Here is a 22,454-nt window from a genome sequence, read left to right as displayed (position 1 = left end):
CTGCAGGCGTGCATGCGCGCACACACAAACGCACAAACGTGCCTGTCTCTGCGCCAAAAGGGGGGGGGGGGGGGGGGGGGAGTTGGGGACGCGCTGCAAAACGGGCCGCAGGGATGCGTGTGGTCGCGCAGGGCTCCGCGCGCGGCCTCTCCTCTTTTGCCCTCTGGCTATTTCGCACGTCTTTGTGTTGCGCCCGCTGCATTCCACACAACCGCCTTCGCTGACGGAGCAGGGCGATAATTTTGAGAAAGACACAGTGTCTCTGGTGTTCGTCGATGGAGAGTTCTTTTGGGCCATGCCTAGGCCTCCCGTACGCAGTCCTTCACAACCCCCTCTTCTTATAAAGAAATTTTCTACGGAAAATTCGTGGTCACCGCACTTTCACAACCAACAGTACGTCGCAAAGTTCGCAACTCAATCTTATGGCAGTAGTCATATTTCGAGTATGTCAAAGCTGCCAAACATCGTCGTCGCGCACAAGCACTGGTTTCACAACACGGCAAAATGTGGGCGGACCCTCAGTCCCCCCAGGCAGAGGAGAAAATTTCGCACGGCGGACAATTCCGCACTCTAAGTAAAGCACGCAACCGCAGAAAAGTCATGAGCACAGTTCAATGGTCGTGGCAACTCCCAGACTTCCCTTAAGTCACACTAAGATCAGGAGGTGGTCCATGCAATTCGCTCACCCTCGGTTTCTTTCTCCATTGGCAGTTTCTGCAGTGTTCTGCAACATCTTGTCTCAGTCCATGCCAGAAATAGCCTTTGCTAACCGCCCGGCGGGTCTTTTGAAATCCTCAATGTCCTCCGCCTTCCATATCGTGGCATAACCTCACAACTTCACTCCTCATTAGCAAAGGGACAACTATTCGATCTGCGGTACCGTGCGCTTTGTCTCTGAAACGGAGTATACCAAAAGAGTCCAAATGATACAATCTTGACTTTTTTCCTTCTGAGCTGTCACACTCGTTTATCAATTTTAGCACAGACGAATCTTTCCTTTGCTCCTCGTACAGGTGGGTTTGCTCCATCAAAGGGGGAACCTCGGTTAGCCTTGCGTCCGCCGCGCTGCTGAGCGCGTCTGAATGGCAACTGGTTTCCCTTGGCTCGCGAACTCCTTCTGCCTTGTCCGTGCATAGGCTCACTGCCGCTTCTGAACACCCTCGCTCGGGACGGCTCTCAGTAGATGTTTTATCTAGCTCCTTGATACCTTCAGGGCTCCCCTCGCCTTCCTTCTTACGCTGCTTGGAGTGGTCCAAGCGCCCTGAGATGTGCCCGTGCGATATCTGTCGCAGACGACAAAAACGTGAGATGTGCCCTAACCTGCCGCACGAGAAGCAGGCGATTGATTTGACGCGTCGATTCAATTCTCGCGCCTGCCCAGATGGAGGGCCCTCACGTATCCGAAGGACCTCTTCGAGCAGCTTCTCCAGCCGATCCAGGCGTTCACGAAAATAACCCGTCTCCTCTCTGCTTTCTACAAGTCGGACAGTCGCGGTGCTCGTGCTCGTCACTTCCTCTAACTGCTCTTCTCTAGACGCTACCTCCACTGCCTCTTCGAATGTCTTGGGATTGTGTGATAGAGCAAATCTCCTTACCGGATCGCGGAGCCCATTCAGAAAAATAGAGGTCAGCTGCTCCCTAAGGATTTCGCGCCTCGCTTCTCTCTTCGACGTGTCATCGCCATCAACGTCCTCAAAAGCCTCTGTTCCGAGCCTACGAAGCCGGCTCGCGAATGAGCGCACATTCTCACCAATGTTCTGCTTTGCATTTATAAACTTCTCTAACTTCCTGCACGCCGGCTCAGTATCATATCGTTTCAGCGCGAACGCTTTAAACGATTTATACGAAGTCGCACCTGCCACCTCCTCATCCAACCATGCAAAGTCCAGAGCAGCCCCGACCATCTTACATCGCGCCATCCCGACTAACTGTTTCTCCTGCCATCCTCCCAGATTACCGACCTGCTCTAAAATTTTCAGAAAGTCCCTTATTTTGGGACCGTTATCATCCCCCGTGAATGATGGAATCACAGCTCCCAACAGCATCTCATTTGCTCCTATCACCCCTTCGAGAAGACTCGGTGATTCCTGCAGCGACATGTTGGCCCCTTTCTCCTCGGGTACGAGGGTTAAAGGTCTCGCACCAAAACTTCAGCAAGATCCCACCGCTGCCACCACTTGTGATCGTTCCCGCCTGTCGGGGGTCAGTCACAATGCAACACAGTTGTTTGTTGCTATCTACGGGTTCTGCTGAAGCGAGGAGAAATGAGCCACACCCAACGCCTCCGAATCAACCTAATTTATTCTCACTCTGCCTGAAGGTGAAACTGGGAGTTCCGCTCACCGCTGTCTTCCGCTCATCGCTGTCACCGCTGCCTCGCTCTCGGCTGCTCTGGCGGGGGTGGCGCTCAGCCTGGTGGCGGTCCCACGTTTCGGTGACTGTGACGGGTTGTGGCGTCAGGCTTCTTGGGCGTCTCGGCTGGCGGTACTCTGACGGGTTGTGGCGTCCGGCTTCTTGGGCGTCTCGGCTGGCGGTCAGTTTGCAGCGGATGCCCTCGGGTCCGGCCTCACCGACTCCAGACCAGCGCGATCTGCTTCCGTCCACCTCGCCCGTCTCTGCCCGTCCTCTCCTTTGTCTCATCTGTCTCCAACGCCTCTCTCTGAGGACTCGCCTTCTTTCCTTCGGTGTCCTCCTCGCCTCCTCTGCTGGGAGCCCTCTTGGTGCTAACTTGCCGGCCTCCCCCGCCACCTCGAGCCATTAGTAAGGCCGTCGTGCTGCAAGACAATGCAGGCCAGTGGGCCCGCGAACTCCGGGAAGCTGTTTGTGCCGCGAGCGTTCCGGCCTACCCTCCGCGCCGCAGGGTGCCGGCCTCTTCGCGAACGCGGAGCTCATGTTCAGCCGAAGACGCACTCCTCTCGAAGTTGACATATTTATGAGGGTCACGGCTGTCCTCTCTCTTCTCGCATCGGAACCCGGGGTGGTCTCTTCCAAGAACCGCGGCTTGGACACGCGGCCACGGCATTCAAAACTTGGCCGTCAACGGACAAAGGGAGTCCTCCCTTAGCAGCGGAAGAGAGCAGCTGCCCGGGGAGACAGTCTGTTTTCCAAGGGCATGGGGCCCTCTTTTCTTTTGGGTTAACTTCCCTTAATAAAGACCCAACTCCTAGCCTTCTCCGAGTCCGCAGCCCGTACCTCACAACAAGGCCGTCTGCAGGCGTGCATGCGCGCACACACAAACGCACAAACGTGCCTGTCTCTGCGCCAAAAGGGGGGGGGGGGGGGGGGGGGGAGTTGGGGACGCGCTGCAAAACGGGCCGCAGGGATGCGTGTGGTCGCGCAGGGCTCCGCGCGCGGCCTCTCCTCTTTTGCCCTCTGGCTATTTCGCACGTCTTTGTGTTGCGCCCGCTGCATTCCACACAACCGCCTTCGCTGACGGAGCAGGGCGATAATTTTGAGAAAGACACAGTGTCTCTGGTGTTCGTCGATGGAGAGTTCTTTTGGGCCATGCCTAGGCCTCCCGTACGCAGTCCTTCACATAGCAACGGCTGCATCCGACAACGTTGCTGGAAGAGTGCGCGTCAAGCAGCAAAGACCGCGCTGCGAGGGAGGCATCAAAGGCGAAGAGCTTCGTCGCAGTCTCTCTCAAATGCATTCGCGAGTAGCCCGGCCCTTACCGCAATGCATCGCCGGTTGTGTAAATTCCTGGCAATCATGCCATGCATCTGCGTTTCCACAGAGCTCGGATCTGTATGGTTGTTTTGTACTTGAATCCGTACCTGAGGGCCCCGCTGCGCGCAGATGCCATTTTGTAATGGACCATTGCACAAGGCGCACTGAAGCAAGGTTGAAATTTTTGTACCTAATATATAATAATCTGATTAGAATAAACACCCATGATTATATTACTCCTGTTTCACGAGCAAGTGCGCGTTATAACCATGGAAAAATGCTGCAAGAATTTCGTGCATACTCTAATACAGTTAAACACTCATTTTTTGTCAAATCGATTGCAGAGTGGAATGAATTGCCGAAGTGTGTAGTGAACAGCCCGAATGTAGAAACGTTTGTTGATAATTTGAGAGCGTTTTGTATGTGAAACTCTTGTCTTTTTGGTTTCTTTTTTCGCATCATCTGTTTGCTCTTGCATGAGGCTCGTGCATATCTTGTTTTTTATTTGTATATGTGCGCACGTCTGCTTGGAGTCAAGCGAATCCGCAGAACTAAATAAATAAATAATAAATTATTTGTTTATTTACTTATTTAAGGCGTGCAATTGTCTCAGATGCCGCAGCAAAAGGCAGTACAGTATTCTTGCTTTAATGGTGTCGCAGAAGCTGAAGCATGTCGACACTCAGCAGGAAGCGTGAACACATTCGGTCCACACTTTCAGGCCCATAATGCATAACTCAACAGAGCAACGAAACATCCTAAAGCTTTAGCGCATCATCTGAAAAGAAACACAAATTGAGCGCAGTTATTCGTAAAAACAGTCGATAAAATATTTTTCAGCGTCTTTTTGAAAATTCGTGCCTGAATTTCACATTTCCAACTCTTCCTTTACAATAGCGCCTTTGCTGTGTAATGTCGATATTTGGAATTTTACCGCCTGCGTACGTAGTTTGCGCGAACCAGTGGCACTGAAATCGCGTCATTCCTAGCTTACACGCAGTTTCTTCGGCAGAAAAAGTGTGACTAAAACGTACGCGATCATTTTGTCTAAGCCAGAATGTCTCGAGTGACAATTTATGCAAGAACGGATGGCCTTAAGAGTTATGCCGAGCTTGTCAAATAATTGTTTAGTCTGTGAAAAGAAGTCACGGTTGCAAATTAATTTTACTGCTTCAGCATAGAAAGTGACATGTTTACTTTTGGTGGTGGTTCCCCATATGAAAAGAGAATAGTGTGTGCAAGAGTATATTCACGGGATTAAAGGTTAAGTGGTTACTTTTTAATGCATTGCAATATAACATTTTAACATGTTGATCATTGCCCTGGCGCCACCAATATTACGTGAACCGACCAATACCATCTCTCGTTAAACCATAAACCTAAAAATTTTATGCCCGATATATTTTCATAATCTGGCGCTCGAACTTTAAATCGTAGTTGAAAATCAGCTGCTCACTTTAAGGCTTGAAAGCAACACATTTTGTTGTATTCCTTCCTAAAATGCAGAAGGACTCCAACTGCATAAAACTGCGTTCCCTTGCTCTGAATCATAACCTCTCGCATGCAAAAGACCGTGCTCGGCAGATTTTGTTTCTGAAACACGAACTTTTCTGGTAGTATTGCCTCGTGTTTCGTCAGGTGCCTAGCTGTTCTTCTAGGTACAATATGTTCAGATGTTTTGAGATCTATAAGGACAATTGAGATACGTCTCTAATTATTGAGGCTATATATCGCACACCGCTTATGCACGGCTACTCATCTTGCAGTTTTCCTGAGTATAGAAAACTCACCAGTCGATAAGACGGAATTCCACATACACGAAAGGGGATGACATATTATTCGAGCTACACTATGTGTGGTCTCTATGCTTATTTCTAGGGGTGTGCGAATATCAAATTCTTCGAATACGAATCGAATACGAATACTTGGTTCCGAATATCGAATCGAATATCGAATCGAATATCGAATAATCAAGGACAGACGCATTTAACCACTACAAAACATTTATTTGAGCACCCAAAACATCACAGTTCAACTATCGATGATTAAATGAACACAAAAGGTGTGTGTATCAAAGTCTCCAACATTAATATTACAAGAGTGGAAATATCAGAGAAAATGGCTAGTACACAACATTGATTAAGACTTGCTTGCCATAAGCACAAAAGTGCGTTGCTGGGATGAACATAAAAGGTTGTCGTGAAGGAAAACCAGCTGCTCCACATGGTCAGGCAGAAGTCGTTCCCTTCTAGCTGAAACGACTTCTCCAGGCACAGAAAATGCCCTCTCACTTGGCACTGAACTGACACGTATTTCGAGGTACTTCGTGCACAGCTCTAACTATACAAGCTTCGCAGGTATAGCCACAATGAAGCTCACCAGCGCAGTCAGCTACGGCAAGGCCCAACGTTACGCATTGCTCTGGGCGCCGCCGTGTTGTGTCTCTGTCGATATGACTTACGGACCGAAATAAACGGCGGTGCTCGCATAGAATATTCGGCTATATACGAATATTTGTGTCTGATCGAATATTCGAGACGCCACGAATACTTGGATTTGGAATCGAATTCGAATACTAAAAATATAATATTCGAATTATATTGGAAACTTTCGAATATTCGCACACCCCTACTTATTTCGTCTGCTTCGCAAGCGATGTTGTTCTTTAGTGTAGATAAGTCGGTTGGGATTCTTCGGTGAGGGATATATATAGTGAGCGTCTATGGCATGCTTCACATCGGCCTACGGGAGTGTTATTACGCTCTTCACCTCAACCTAGTAAATGTGAGTTATGTGCTGACCAGACCCCCTTCACCTGATAATGTTTACATCGTCTGTAATCACTGACTGAGACCAATTCATCTTTGCATCAATCGCTAATGCTCGAAATATTCTCCGAATCAGCGAAACTTATTGTCTCAGTATATTTCAGAATTTGTTCCGTTCCGAAAGTTCTTGCAGGCATGCCACACATTTGCCTAATTCCTTCTCATAAATGTGCCAAATAATTGGTAGCTTTCTTCAGTTCAGTTCAGTTTATTTTCCTTAAAGGCCCCCTTGTATCGGTAGTATTACATAAGGGGCGCGATTTTAATAAAATGAGCAAAGAAAAACAGAGAATATTATTTGGCACTGAAGGCGATCGGTTACATGTTCTTGAAAAGTAGAGGATGAAGCGATGTTGACGATGTCACGGGGTAGGTAGGCCGTTCCAGTCCGTTGCTGCTCGAAAGAAAAATGAAGCAGAAAAGGTGGCAGTATGCGATGGCGGCCGGGCAACTTGTAGGGGATGACTGGTGCGGTGAGATATGCGTGCTGCAGCTGTCATATACGGTGACCGATTGAGGGAAGAATGAAATAATTTGTGATAAAGGGTGAGACTTGAAATGCGACGACGGAACGAAAGGGGCGGTAGTCCTGATAATGCTTTCAGTGAAGAAATGCTGACGTCATATGAGTATGAAGAGTGGATCAATCAAGTGGCACGGTTTTGGACAGCTTCTAATACATAAATTAAGTAAGTTTGGTTCGGGCTCCATATGGCAGAGGCATATTTTAATTTTGGTCTGATAATCGATTAATATGCGAGTAACTTTACGCGTAGAGGCACAAGGCGGTGATGGCGCTTGAGAAAACCGAGTGTTGTTGCTGAAATGATGTTGCCAATATGGGTGCGCCAAGATAACTCACAAGACAAAGTTACTCCTAGATACTTATAAGATGATACTGATTCAATCGAGATGTTAGAAATGGAATATTAAGGCGGAAGCCTTTAATGCCTCATCGTTGTAAGCAGGAGCTGTCGACATAAATGTCACGCTTTTCAATTGGTCGAAACGGTCGTGACGTCACAGTGCGCGAATTTCAAACGGGGCCAATTGTACCTTGGCTACTAACCATGCAACCAATTAAAGGGATCGTATAGTGATGCTCCAAGTAAGTTTGACTGAGTTTAGTTAATTGCTTATTCAACCAATTAGTCTAATTAACCTTTCTGGTCAGACCAGATAAATAAATAAAACCGAGTAAGAAACTGGCCGAGCTTGGGAACCGAACCCCGGTCTCCGGAGTGCGAGTCGAGCACGCTATCACTCCGCCATGCCAGCTCAATGGTTTGGAATGAACAAAGGTGCGTCTAGTGAATACGGTGTCTTCGTTCACTCCCATCGTCCTCTCTTCCCGTTACGGCGAGGTTTAGGTGTCCGCCGAGATAGGAGAGACAGATACATTTCCTTTCCTCAAAAACAAATTTACCAACGAGCAAGGCGTATTTGTCCGCGTTTCAGATTGGACCAAATTGTCGTGACGTCACCGCGCGCGAATTTTGACGGGTGTCCACCGAACTATGTGAGACAGTTACTGCGCAACTTCCTTTCCTCAAATAAAATTTTCATTTTCTTCATTACGGCCCCTGTTTCTTCTTTCACTCGCACTTCCTCCCTTCCTGTACCGTGCGGCTCAGGTGTCCACCGAGATGACAGAGAATTACAGCCCAATTTCCTTTCCTCAAAAAGCGTTGCGTTCAAAGGGCAACGCATCGCGCCGAACGGGTGGTGGCGTTCCTTGGACTCCGTGGCAGCGCTACAACACGCTGTCGCGTTCCACTCCTAAAGGCGAAGCTTAAGCGTCATTAATTGGCAGTTAATTAATGCACCAACAAAATGTGCAGTGAACAATCGCGTAGCAGAATGCAGCTCTCAGGCTTTCGCCTTTCACCACTTTAGCCGCTGAAGTTCCTCGTAATTTTTGGAAGCTATGCGGGCTGTGGCGACGAGAGAAGGATAAGAGTTTTCATTTGTTAGGATTGAGGGACATCAGCCGATTGTTGCACCAATTAAGAACGCTTGATCTGTCTGAAGACTAAGTTGATCATCAGAGTTATTAATAGTGCGGTAAATAACACAGTCATCAGGGAACATTCGAATACTGCCGAAAACGGGGTCAGGTAAGTCATTTTTATATATTAAGAAGAGTAATGAACCGAGTACAGATCCTTGCGGAACCCCTGATGTAGCCGGGAGGCTGTTAGACACGTGGCCATTAGCAAAGACTGATTGAGAACGATTAGTGAGAAACTGCTCAATCCATTGTAGTATGTTAAGATATAAGTTCAGCTGTGCAACTTCTACTAATAAACGACGGTGAGGAATTTTATCAAAAGCTTTCGCAAACTCTAGAAAGATGACATCAGTCTCTATGTTACGGTCAAGATTAGTGCGCAAGTCGTGAAGGAACAGCGCTAATTATGTTTCACAAGACAGGCCCTTACGAAACCCATATGCTGGGAAGAATGGAAGAAATCGTTTGAGTCGAAGAAATTTATAATTTGAGAGTAGATGACATGTTCCATGATTTTCACTTGTTCCCAAGGTATCCTAATTCTACGGAGCGTTTTGCGCGGTTTTAGCAGGAAACGTTCCGTAAATGCCTTTAAAAAGGTTTATAAAATTGCCATATACCTGATCTACATTATGATTCGTCTCTACCACCCTGCAATCAGTGTTGAAACTTTGTGATGGCATTTATATTTATTTCCATTTGTTTTAGCTTCACTCTCATCGCGCACAATACGGCGACGTCGAAAGCGCAGCAAAATATTGCTAAGTGGTTTTCTGAACAAGTTAGCGCAAAAAACGGACAAGTGACATAAAGAAAGGACACATAAGACGTTCACGAGCGTTAAGTGGTCGCTGACGTCATCACACCGACGCATTTTGCGTTCCGCCTCCGTCGAAACGCGGCCGGCGCGGCCGGGATAGCGCTAACATTCAACTTCAGGAATCAAATGATTAGAGCTGAACCGGGCTTCCGTAAATGCCAGGCAAATAGTCCTGAAGCATATAAGAACATCATATTTGTTCCTGAGGCTTCTGGCATTCATGTGAATGACTGCTAAACAATGCTTGTTGCAACCGTACTACCCACTTCTTCCCGAAACCTTGCTCACCTAAAGTAGTTGCCCTCTGGTTGGCTAAGTGTTCCTGTCTTCATGGTCAGTATATATGCCATTATCAGGTTTTGTGCTATCTTATACAGTTCAACCTGTGTTTCAATTTTGATGATACGCTCCCCATGAAAGTTTGACACATTTTCAATAGCGATTGCTTCTCACTAGATTTCTACGGATGGGACACAACCGAAGGTTGATCAAAAGGGGAAATAAAACAAAAACCCGGCCACTGTGTCGCTGAACAGCAAGATGACTTTATGCGGAAAAAGAAACGAAGCCATGAATTTCGCACAGAAAAAAATAAGATCGATTTATTCGGGTGCGCACTCTGTCTTGCCCTTGAGCTGCAGTGTTTTGTAATATAAACTTAAAAAGAATGTATATCTCAGGGCATGCGGACAACCGTGAAATCTGACGACCGCCGTGAGCGTGTAAACTGAACTTTTTCTGACACTCCTTGCATTTCTTAGATTCCGCTGAATCATGTATGCGCACTGTGATAAATTGCTGAAGAAGAAAGGCCCCGTCATGCACGTACCACGTATTACTTCGGATGCTGGGAGCTTTGTAAGAAGATGTGACTGTTTTGTGGATGGTAGCTACGCAGTGTGAGGCGTCGAATCTTGTTCAACGGCCACGTCTGCTTTGCGAAACAGCCTGGACTCCTCTCTAACCCCCCCTCCTCCGCAGAGGCGCTTGTTACCGAAACCGCCGCAAAGAGCTCGCTGCTCCAAACGACGCCGCCCCCGTACTACGAAACACAGCACCGCATTCCTGCACGTTTTCGTTTCGCCTCAGCCTCCTCCGCAAACCTCAGTTGCTTTCTGTTTTCCACTGCCTCCGGGCTGGAGCCCACGCACAGCAGTAATTGGCCGGCTGCTGTCACGTGACTCGCTGACGTAGGTACCGCTGATTGGTTCCGTCGATTCCACGGAGAGGAAGCGGGCTCCCCCCCTCAGCCCCGGCCCTCGATCTCGTGTCGGGACCCGTAGCTATAGGCGCGCCGCGGCGTGGCGCCCGCTGGCGATATAAATATCGACGGGGCGAAAAAGTTTGCCGCGTGTTGGGCAGCGACTGAGAGAGGAGGGAGACCCCATCGCGGTCCGCGCAGACACACTCGGCCGGCCGACCGACGCACTCTCCGCAGCTCACGTGAGTCCCCGCTGTGGCTTCCCTGCGTCCACTTTGCCCGTCCTCAGTCAATTGTCCTCACTGTTCAGCCTTCATTTTCGCATCCGTGAAGGATGCGTGATCCAATGTTACGCAGTTTTGTAAAGCTATCTTCTAGGCATTCTCGCATGCCCCATGGCCCACCGTTGATTTGCAAATAATAAACATGACAGTAGCACATCATGAGCTCGAAGCGAAAAAATGCGTTCCACCAAGGACCTTTATTAGACATTTAATGAACTCATTTAATAACAAACGCAGCAATCTTCAACACTGCGCCCTAATTATAGCAATAGAAAAGTAAAATTATAGATGAAGTGGACAAAAATTTGAAGAATGAGAGCAGTGTTAAAAATTTTAAATATGAAATACTTCCTCAATGAAGCGCAAAATGGAGGCAGGAGCGGCAAGCAAAAGGAACAAAGTGGCCTGAGTGCCTGACAGGCAGAAAGAGCGGAAAGATTTGAGATCCAGGCATCGGATTTTTCGCACATTTCGTAACCATCTGGTATTTGCAGCGGGAAGATTTGTGTCCAACGTTTAATAAGTGTTTCGCTCAGTGAAAGACGGAACACTGGCGAAATGGGTGTTGCGCTCCTTATGGCGGGCTACTTTCCTCTTCCGGAGGAGTGCCTGCTCTTCTCTTGCCAAGGAAACCAAGGCACTCCTACTTCGTTGAACTATGCTATGTCGGCAGTGCTCGTTCAGAAGCGGTAGAGAACAGTATGAATAAACATATACCTTGATCGCTCAGGCCCAGGTCAAGGTGTCGAAGTCTGGTGTAGAAGTAACGATGTTACAGACGTTTTTCGCCCACGGAACAGTTTGATTCCTTGGCAGTGTGCCGCTTCTGCTGCGCGACCAACACAAGTGCGCCGTAGAACGTCAAGCCCTGCACCCGGGCGACGACGAGTTCCTCCGTGTTCCGAAAACTTGCACCTGTGATCGCCCCCCCCCCCCACCCAAAAAAAAAAAAAAACCCTCGGGTCACAAGCGTGTACACGGCTTAGGTCAAACTACCGCAGTGACATGAAGAGCGTGGCATCTGGTGACCAACGCAAATTGATCCCCAGAGAGAAGCCTGTGCCTAACAGAGCGAAGGTGAGAGCTCAGCGACACACTTATTTCTGTCCTGAACACAACGGAAGATTCCTAGCTTCAGTGATTGAAAATCTAACGGAAATATTGGCCAAACTTGAATTCTTGGTAGCTCGCGCCGATGGACACTGGTTCGTGAGCATTCCGACTATGCGTGCGAACCAGCGCCCAGCTCCCTTTTGCATATCTTTGAATTTCAAAGGAAGGCTTACTCGGCATTTCAGTATTTTAAGGGAAGTCAGTTTTCTCCGGACCATGATCATTCCTGGCATCGTTCCCCCTTTCATCCATTTCTGAGGAACCCATTCCCGTGTAAAGATCGGAAAACGCCATGCAAGTCACGTCCGGTACTTAATTTATTTATTTTTCACTCATATTGGGACCCATCTCAGTCTACTCGCAAGGACTCAACGGAAGCTTTCCGAAGCCATTTTTTTTTTCTAGTATTCACGGGGTTCAATTTGCTTCGTCAATTAAACTAACAAACGTACCGCTTGTTTTTGAGCTTAGCAGCGTCTTATTCACTCCATTCTTTGCAATGTTAATCCAAGGTCATCTAATTGGTTCAAGAAATCGTGTAGAGCAAATTGCAGGTGCGTTAATTTCGAACGCATCCAATCACGCAGACTTGGTAATGTATTTTCAGTCCAAGTCAGCGGCTTACACTGTACGCTGCTGTGACATCCGTGCGAGAAAAGTTTGTCTGGCTTAGTTGCAACCAGCGCGCGAAAAGCACCGTCGACGGGAAGCAGGGTTTCCAGAAGGACAGAACGCCTCTGGGCAAACCTTAATCTCTTGTTCACTCGCGGGTGTCGTTACTTGACGCAGAGGCCTCCGAAGTCTTTTCCCTTCACCAGACAATAAACATCAACTGCTGTGTATGTGGTGCAGCAAAGCTCCACGGTCGCTTGAGAAGGTTCTCCTGGTTTACACGCCACGAGGAGGAATACCGATGTGGTTAGGACTGGATGTTTGGGCACTCAAAACGGGGGGTTTTGTTCATAATGAGGCTGCCACCCTTCTATGCCTTCTAGAGAAATCGACATGTAGATCTAAGTGCCGTTGTTTCGATTAAATATACGCGTGAGTTGAGGTTAGAATGGTAAATGACGCGCAGACTAAATGCCAGTCATGACCAAGGACTCGGCGTTCATTCTAAGATTGTGAACGGGCCCCATCTACCGTTTTGAACAGTCATCCGGACTCTGCGATGCCCGCACCTTCACAATCTGCACAGGGGATCGCGTTAACGAAACTACGCAGTCTTTCTCACGGTGCCCTTCTTTTCACCACCAACTGTCCCATCTCTCGAGCCGGGACAGGCTCTGCCTGCTGTGACCACAGCAGTACAGCCGGCCAAATCTCTAGCTGGCGTGCGTGACGGCCGCGTTTTCCGTGCACCTGCAGCTTATGACGGAGCAAACTTGCGGAGATATCAAATCTAAGCACAGGCTCACTAAGCCCGTGCTTAATATATTCAGCTTCCGGTAACTTTGCTTCGTCGCAAAATGCAGAAACGCAGAAAATGCGGCCGTCGCGCACGTCAGCTAAAGATATGGCCGGCTGTGCAAAACGAGGGCACTGACTTCACATGGGTCCGCTTCTCACCGAGAGTTTGAGGAGGAGCTCAACTGTCAGCAACCCGCGAGGCGCAAAATTTCAGTCTAACTTCGCCGGGAGGCTTCTTTGTGCGTCTTTCTGGCCGGTTTCATATCACACATTACATTCCCGAATCCCGCTACGAAGACGACCCAAGGAGACAGCCGGCGATGCTCTTTGTTATCGGCGGTGCCAGAGAGGACACGGACTATGGCCGCATTTATTTCATCGTCCTTCAGTTTGGTCCACTGTCATTCGACGCTGCTCCTGTTGGCGTAGGCTGTGGAAGAAAATGTCACACAGGTCGTAACAGAAAGACTCCCATGGCGTCACTTGATTAGCCTGAATGAGCCCCACGGCCTAGTCGCAGTGGCGGACCGGGACCGACGCACGATGGGGAAGCACGACGACGCGTTTTACACGACTCACGAGCTTTATCAGTTCTAATCCCGTCTCGGGAAAGAAACTGCCCGTCGTTGTGCGACGAATTGGCCCAGCATCGTCCCTTCTACTACTGCTGCCGCAGCAGATGCCTGGGAGTGGCCATCTTATTCCCTACCTCCTGTTTATTTCGTCGAGGATCACGTCACGGTCGAGTGGAGTGAAAACAAAATGGACAGCCATATTGGAGAATCGCTACGTTATACGACCCTCCTCAAAGTTGTATGCGCTGGCCTAAAACCACGCTAGTTTCACGCTGGCTTCGCGACCATGAACAGTCCGCGGCGCAGGACGAGAAAAGCAGAAATGTCGCTCATTTGTACGGGGCTGAAGTTGGTCCACACAGTCAACATGGCTTCCAGGCAGGCAGTAACGTCAAGCCTCCATAACAGATGTCCTGCCTCTGCAGCGTGTACTTCGTTACTTTTTGATGCGCCGGGGTTGGTTGGGACTGGTTGTGACAACAGCGGCAGCGCTTTCACGACCTAAACAAGGTTATGACAGTTGACGCCTAACATTGAGCTTCGTGCCGCGTGTTTCTTTTGCGTAGACCTCCTCCGCTCCTTACACCTGCAAAGGTTAACGGCTTTCCGTGCAAGGCTATGAGGTGCGGATTCACGTCCGTGAATTCGTGCGTAAAACGGTCTACAGGGAAGTTCAAATATGTCAGTACGGCTGGCGCTTGGCGGGTGCGTTGCTTGTCTCTGGCTGTCAAGATTGGGCTGCTGACAGGTCAAGGTAGCCATGACGGGTGTTGTTGCCCATGGCCAAGGCCCATGGCAGATACCCGCCTGATGTACCTACAGAGAACATTGTGAATCTGACATCAGACATGGACGCGTGGGCCTATGCGACGCGTTGGTATAGCAGAGGTGTTGTGCCAAAAAAGAAGGGCCAACAGAATTCTCACATCGCTGCTTCAAACGGCGCCCGGGATGAAAACATGTCAGAGGAACCCCTGTGTAAATACTTTCCCGCCGCTTTATCAGCGACACGGCCCAATATGAAATGTGCCGGGAGCAATCGGAAACGACGGACACTTTAATTTCTCGCCCGTGTGCCGTGCGAGCTACTCGCGCGTTTGTTCAGCGGGTGACGATCGCTCAGTGCGTTGATTGGGCTGCTCTTTCTTGGGTGCTTGCACCGAATCCTGTTCTCCGCTCAGCTCTCTGCTTATGCTTTAAAGCTCCGATGTAGAACTAGCGAATTTAAGAATGAATAAAGTAAACTTGATATGCTACTAAGATCGCGAGAAACCCACCGACACCTTGGTAGAGCCTCGATCGGGTGCTGGCCTCGCCGTTCTTTACAAAACAAGAGTGCTGTGACCAGCCCGTGATGCAACAATGGCCTTTTTTATTTCTAAGATTTTCGAAACGAAGACCTTTTCAGAGTGGGCTGCGAGGGTCGTTCACATGCCTCGCCGCCACTGTTGCCAGTGCTTCCCGCGTAAAGCGTGATGTCTCGAATGAATGAAACGTCACTGATCATGTCTCGAGAGGTGAGCTCTCCCGCACACTCCTCCGTCTCAGGCCGCTTCTTCGCACCGCGTGCAATCCTATACAGCCCGATTCGATCGTCGTGGGCCGCGATATTTGCCCGGTGCTTCGCTCAACATCGCCCCTAAATAAACACTGGGCGCGACACCGCATATCTTCGCACTTGCGCCCAGCCCATTAAAGTTCGATCCCGAAGAGGCGAAAAAGAAAATCGCCCAAGCTTCTGTCTCGCGCATGCGTGCGGCGAATGGGAGCCCTCAAATGCATCGTTCTCACTGCGCGTTTCTCGAAACCCTATTGAGCTGTGTCGTGCGCAAATGGCCACTTTATAAGTGTGGGTGCGTTTCTGGTTTGTTCTAGTCTGTCAGAGCTCAGAATAATGTTGTACAGTTAATGAAAATCGAGGCAGAGCAGACGTAGCAGAACACAACCACAGTCACTCACTCTTTTGGAAACGGCTGTTTCGTGTAGCTAAGCAGTGACTTTATAAATAGTCAACGCGGCACGATCACAGTTAAGTCCTAAGGAAATTGAGAAAAGGAACTGGATGAGAGAGTTGAGGAATCCGGATTAATTTTAATTTCAACCGCTTGGGGTTGTCTATAATGGGCTGAGGGGAAGCGACCGTAATGCACAGTATGTTTGAGAGCCCCAGAGAAGCAAAAGCGCAAACCCCCATTCAAGGTAACCAAAGAAGACGACGGTCGGGCCAACTCTCTCTGAAAACCACCCGCTCACTATCTCTCGAGTCTTTACATGCTATTAGATTAGTAAGCGTTTAGAAATGGCATCAAAAAATAAAAGTGGTCCCGGTCACGACATTGGATATCTTGCAGTTTGAAACAAAATTTTTATACCTGTGCCTAAATATATAAATGAATTGGTGAAAGTGATGGAACCAGAATGAAAGGAGACCCCCAGGAAAAAGTCGCATATCGGCAGCTTGAAGTTGTCTGGTGCCCTTGCACATCTTGGCACGTAGAGCACTCATTTTCATGAAAGCAATCGCAAGCACTAGGACAACATGTTGGGAGAGCATGTTATATGAAAATATGAAACATTCGGGCAGCCCTGGAAAATCTACGACCCTAACAGTAGTGGAACTGAGCGAAGTCAAGCTTTAGAAAAAAGCAAAGGCAGCAGGAAGATATGAAAAGACTTGAAGAGATACTTTGAAAATTATCTATTCGTGAAGCCCGCTTTCAACTCCTTTCGAACTAGTGCTAATATATTACTGGCGTATGCACTACACTGTTTCAGGATTGAGGCAGTCAGCTACATCTAAGGTTGGTCGCCATAAGTCGAACAATTTCAGGGGGCAGGTCATATTTCTGTAGATCTCGTTGAGGCAAGCATATGCTTTCGTGTTAGATTCACGAGAGATTTTAAAAAATTCGGTACAGTGAAGGTTGAAAACTTCAAGCAACATATTAATTGGTATCCGTAGTTAGCATGAACGCGGATAATATTCTACAATAAAAAAACCCCATCCGTATGGCTACGTAAGGTGCGCTCCAGCAGTATACCTCGAGCCTACTTTTGTAGGATTTTTTTTTATTTAGGTTAGTTTTTGAGGTAGTTCCCAAAACTATAATGCGATAGTTGAGGTAGAGTCAGTCTAAACGCAGAAGAAACTAGCAACGACATTGGACAGAAAACCTGCGGAGAGTGCGCACTTCTTTGCGAGGTAGTTCACGTGCACACCCTTCGTCACACGCATCAAAAGAGATGTGGATTACCACTTATGTTATCCTTTGCCGCCAGGGACCATTCACGGTCGTTGTAGATAGGAAATGTAAACGGTTGAAAATGTCGCCTGGGTTGTCAGCCGACATGGTTAGTGAAATTTCAAATCTAATACGGTTGTTCAGGAAAAAAAAGTAAAACACTAAATTTCTGACGTTCTGAAGTGGACCACGTTAAGTTTCAGTGTTTTAAAATTAATCAGAATCCTCCAAATAAACGCCAGCTAGTAATTTTTTTCAGATTTTGAATTATTCCGAAAGGCACAATTTTGGAGGGAATCTGGCCTCAATATACCAGCCATTGTTTTCTTACTTTTTTCCGCATTTTACTGCGAACATCTCAGTGCGTGACATTTCGCGATGAACTTCGTGTCAAGAAGCAAAATGACGAGGCTCCTGTTCAGCACATTGCATTGGGTTGGTTTATCACCACCAGTTCAGGTCCGTCACCTCTGCGCGCTTTCACGATTTTTACCATGTGTGCTTTCAGTGCCGCTTTAATTGATGGACCCGGTAGACCACGGGCGTCATCGCTGAGTTGCGCTGGTTGGAGGGCGGGGCATCACGCTTTCTAAGTGGCATTGCCGCATAACCGCAGCCGGAACATGATACCTTTTCATGATATTCGTGCATGGTTTCCAGCGACCTTGTATGTCAGCCAATTAACTGACCAAATGATGAGAGTGAACCGCGCTACCTATCTGTCGACGTGTTGGCGACGAGCTGGAGTCTGCAGAGGCCCACTGTGCTCCTTAATCCGGCGCTACACCGTGTCACTCCGCACTTTAGTTTCGTTCGGCACCTGAGTGTGATTCCCGCTCTACAGACAGCCAGCTGTGGCATGCATGTGAAGGACCTTTTCGCGATGAATTTAGAAAACCTTAATAGGCGTACGTTTATCTTCTTTTTTCTGTTTAAACCGAAAAGTTCATTCCCTACGTACGACTAAATGAAGTACCCGATATTCTTCAAGTTCCGGGGGGTGGGGGTGGGGGGGGGGGGGGGGTTGGCAACTACGCATTCGCTGTAATTGCCAGCCGAGCGAGGAAAGCGTGTCGTTGGCCCAACTCTTCACAACCTGGTTCAGCGAAGCGCCCTGCTGTTACTAACTAGCCCAATTGTCAGTCCTACTACAGGGAATATTATGAGCGAAAAGAAACTTCGAACGCACCTCATCCTAATTACCTGGCTAGTTCTGCAGTATTTCAGCTCCAAACACACTTCACTGGCCTCGAAAGTAAAAAAACTTTAGATTGCGTTCAGCCTGCCTTGCTTATAGCACAATTGCGAAGGTAGTCCTTGGAGAGAGTGAGCATCGAAATAATTACAAAAGTTGTGTGATGCAGTCATGACTTGATGAGTGCGTATATTTTCGAGGTAAACGTAAAGCGCGGAAAACAAGAGGCCGTAACAAAGACGACGGACAAGCGGTCCTTCCAACTAATTTTTTTTAGAATGATTGATCGGAATACATAGGCACATGAAAGGGAAAGAAAATAAAACCAAAGTCATGTCCCGCGGCTCATGCAGAGACACATTATTTCCGCAGCCACTCCCTGTCCTGTCTGTCTGCATAGCTTCTAAAATCTCTCTTGTAGTTAGTGTTGGACGGCTGTCAACAATTACAGAATGCACAAAATTAGGATCCGCCGCGGTGGCTCAGTGGCGAGGGCGCTCGGCTGCTGAGCCAGAGTTCCCAGGTTCGAACCCGACCGCGGCGGCCTCGTCTCGATGAAGGCGGAACGCAAAAGGCGCCAGTGTGCTGTGCGATGTCAGTGCACTTTAAAGATCCCGAAGTGGTCAAAATTATTCCGGAGACCTCCACTCTCTTTCTTCTTTCACTCCCACCTTCCTCGTTTCCCTTACGGCGCGCCTTTCGATGTCCACAGAGATGTGAGACAATTACTGCGCATTTCTCGCTCCTCAAAAACCAATTTTATTTTTTTTTAGTTAGCAGCACAGTGGCCGCCACCCTCGAACTCATAGTCGTGGTAATGGATTGTAGTTCACGCATTTGACGCACACTTTTTGCATGCTCTCACAGTCGCTCATTCACACATAGCCCGCTCTGGCCTACGTAAAAACGGCCGCATGACAACGGTATTTAACAAACGATGCCCTCAGCCCACAAAGCCTGCTTAGTTTATGGGGTGCTGAAAGAACGACTCTCACTCTCCGAGCAAGCCTCGTCCTTGAGCTGGCGCGTGAGGCGTTCATACCTGACTGGATGCTGTGAGGCAGCGAAAAGCGCCGAAGGATGTTATTTGCGGTGTTTCGATGTGGAAATGATTTCGCGCTTTCGCCAGCGTAAAGGGAACGGTTGATCGAGGAGCACGAGGCACCCACGAGTCGAATGCTATTCGAAATAGACGAGGCCGCCACGTTTCGCCGTCCCCGTAACGGAAACTGCCCGCAGTCGTGTATAGAGAGCGGCGGCGGTGGTGTGAGAGTTGGCTTGTTCGACTTGATTGTAGCATACAGCGCAAATTGGGGCGCAAAAGAGGCAAGCCTCCGTGCTATCGTCCGTTCTTCTGACCCCTGCTCTCGCTGGCTGTCAAATCGAGCTACACTGCATGGAAGGAACGAAAGGAGCTTGGCGACGGCCGACTGTACATGGAAGGGACCCTGCACTTAACCCGCCTGCAGCAAACGTGGGCTTGTGTTAGCCGGCATTCGCGGACAGCCTTGTGGCAACGCAGAAGCACCCGCACCGTGGAGGGCAACTGGCACCTGGCGTCCATTCACGATAGCAACAAGAAAACATTGAACGAGCAAGCGCAACAAACCCCTAAAAATTCCATTAGGGTATGGGAGTGGCCACATCAAAGATGTGAATGGAAACATAAATAATAACGGAAAGCTAATGCAAGAACTCTGTGATTAGCAGAACCTCCTTTATAATACGAAAGCCTTAGGTGGCTCATCGATACGAAAACCCAGCGTCACTCAGTGGCGGCGCTACAAAATTCGCGATATGTCGAAACGGTGTGGCGTCATCTGAAAAAGGAAAATGCGAGATGTTAATCAGTAATAGTCAGTACTAGTATCCATAACTGCACCAACTACAGAGGAATGGAATATAATCAGAATAGAATTGGAGCAGAATAAGAATAGAATTCTAATAGAATAGGGCTAGAATGGAACTGGAATAGAATTGAAATATAACTAGAATGTAATTGGAATAGAATTCGAATAGATTTGCCAGAACTTCAACGCTTTTTCATTACTCCAACGTAAGTTCTTTTTTATGTTTTCCGTGTAGAGAAGAAAAGCATAGCAGGGGGCGGCAGAAAGTTGAGTGGACGGATGATGAGATTTTAAGTTTGCGGGGAAGACTGGTCGCAGCTGGCACAATACAGGGTGAATTGGAGAGTGTTGGGACCCAAGTAGCGTGGTCGGGACGGGGAAGGGACGAGCAAGTCGGAGGCGTGGTAGGGAGAGCCGGAGGGCGCTGAAGAAGACTCTACGAGTTTATTTACATATCTACATGAGCAGGCGGCAAACAAGAAATATCTGGAGGGATCTTCCTAGCATAATCATGCGGCGGATTCTGTGCTCTCTCATATCCCTATAGTTCTCGAGCTGGGGAACCTCGGCACTCGGGGAGTATCCAACCAAGGATCCCTCAACGGCCACCGCAGGAGGCGGCACCGTTGTCCCCTCGCAGCGTGGCGAGGGCCCGTGCTCTGATGGACAGACACTTCGATGATTACAACGTGACGCAGAAGCCGGGACCTTGACCACTGAACTCCTTTTCGTGGAAGGTCAGCACTTCCAAGGTCATCCTGTACTATCCGCAGGCAGCGTTGGAAAACACGGCCTGCCGTTCACCGGCAAAGAAAGACGGGGCGTTTGTTTTCCACGGCGCTGTCCAGTAGCGCGCCAGTGTGTGCGCGCTGCCGCAATGCGAGGTGGAGCCGACCCCGTTTTCTTCCCACAAACAGGAAAAATTAGGCAGTGGCTTAGCTCGGCTATGCCAGGTTATGCGTAGCGTGAGCGCAGCTCCACGGCGCGGCGCGCCTGCTAGCCTCTGCTACCGCGTCTGCCAGGTTTATGACGTCACGGTTCTGGAATACGCAGCTGGCGGGCTCCAGCGCACCAGCTGCGCAGCTGTGACGTCACTAGCTCCTCGCGCATGCGTAGCTTGGCTCATCCACGCTCACGCGAAACCGCTCATCCACGGACAGTGTAGCTCACTCTACAAAAGGATGCTGTCGGCTGTCACCACCATGGCTATGCCGGGTGTCGACCCTGCGTCGATGACTCCTCGGCAGCTCTTGGGAGAGTCCGCTGCAGCCGCGCTGGTGGTCACACGACGGTGGCGAAACGTAACAAGAGACATGGGAGAGGCCTTTGCCGTGCAGTAGGCGTAGTCAGTCTGATGATGGTGGGGATGATGGTAATTTCTGCAAGTACAGAGCCTAAATCTGAAGGACAAATCGCATGGGGATTCTCGCATAAAGATGGGGGTTATCTGTGTGCAGCAGAGAACCTGCTGCACGCAGCCCACAAAAATGGAAACAAGAGGAGGGGAAGTGCAGTGCGGGAAGCGATTATAAGCGTATTAGTCTGAAGACGGGTTCATAAGAGGAACACGAAGGAAACACAAAGAAAAACAAATAGCAGCAGGCGTTGAGGAACAACTAAAAGACCGCTCTGTGGAAAACTGGGGTTGCAATCAGAACGACTCATCCGTGCGAAAATGTGAAGTAAAAGTGGGGACCGCCGAACAGAAAGAGGAAGCCACAAAGCTGACGGAATAAGGACATTAAGGAGGCAATCGAGCAAAGGGTGCTTTCGAGAGAACACACAGAGGCAAAGAATGCGTAGCTTTCTCAACACGACATAGACAAAAAAAAAACGGGAATCTTATCGACAAAAAAAAAAAAAAAAAAAAACGAAGTACAGACCCTTGCTCAAGGTAAAATCAAGCAGTCCACTGATGCTGGATGGCTGAAGATCGCAACACAACTAAACATGGGCTAGGGAAATTCAGGAAACATATAAGATGTCTGCTTAAAAAGATCCAAAAAAAATCAGGAACGGATTCAATATGCCGAGAAAAAATGCTTAGAGGGAGACGACCCCTTGAAATACATTACATCACTGATAGCTGAATATCCCCGCTGTTGTCTTCGCAGACTTCTTGATATGATCCGCCCACCTAACTTTCTGCCGTCCCCTGCTACGCTTGCATTTCCTTGGTGACTAGTCCGTTACCCTTACGGACCATCGGTTACCTTGCTTTCGCATTAGATGCCCTGCCTTAGCCCATTTCTTCCT

At 48.7% G+C, this 22,454-nt stretch overlaps 1 protein-coding gene across 2 annotated transcripts in view; it reads left to right on the top strand.

The window, feature by feature from the left end:
* Positions 1-10,618: 10,618 nt before the first annotated feature.
* Positions 10,619-22,454, top strand: part of LOC149359236 (uncharacterized) — a 70,564-nt gene continuing 58,728 nt past the window's right edge. For both annotated transcript variants that reach the window (XM_089571510.1, XM_089571512.1), the window contains exon 1: positions 10,619-10,771. The gene's annotated coding sequence lies outside the window, so the exon portion shown is untranslated. The remainder of the gene's footprint in view (positions 10,772-22,454) is intronic.

This window comes from Amblyomma mixtum, chromosome 2 (genome assembly GCF_055824585.1).
Source record: "Amblyomma mixtum isolate Tamu chromosome 2, ASM5582458v1, whole genome shotgun sequence".
Lineage (NCBI taxonomy): Eukaryota > Metazoa > Arthropoda > Arachnida > Ixodida > Ixodidae > Amblyomma > Amblyomma mixtum.
The sequence above is the reverse complement of the archived record's forward strand: the minus strand, read 5'-3'. Positions and strand labels throughout refer to the sequence as shown.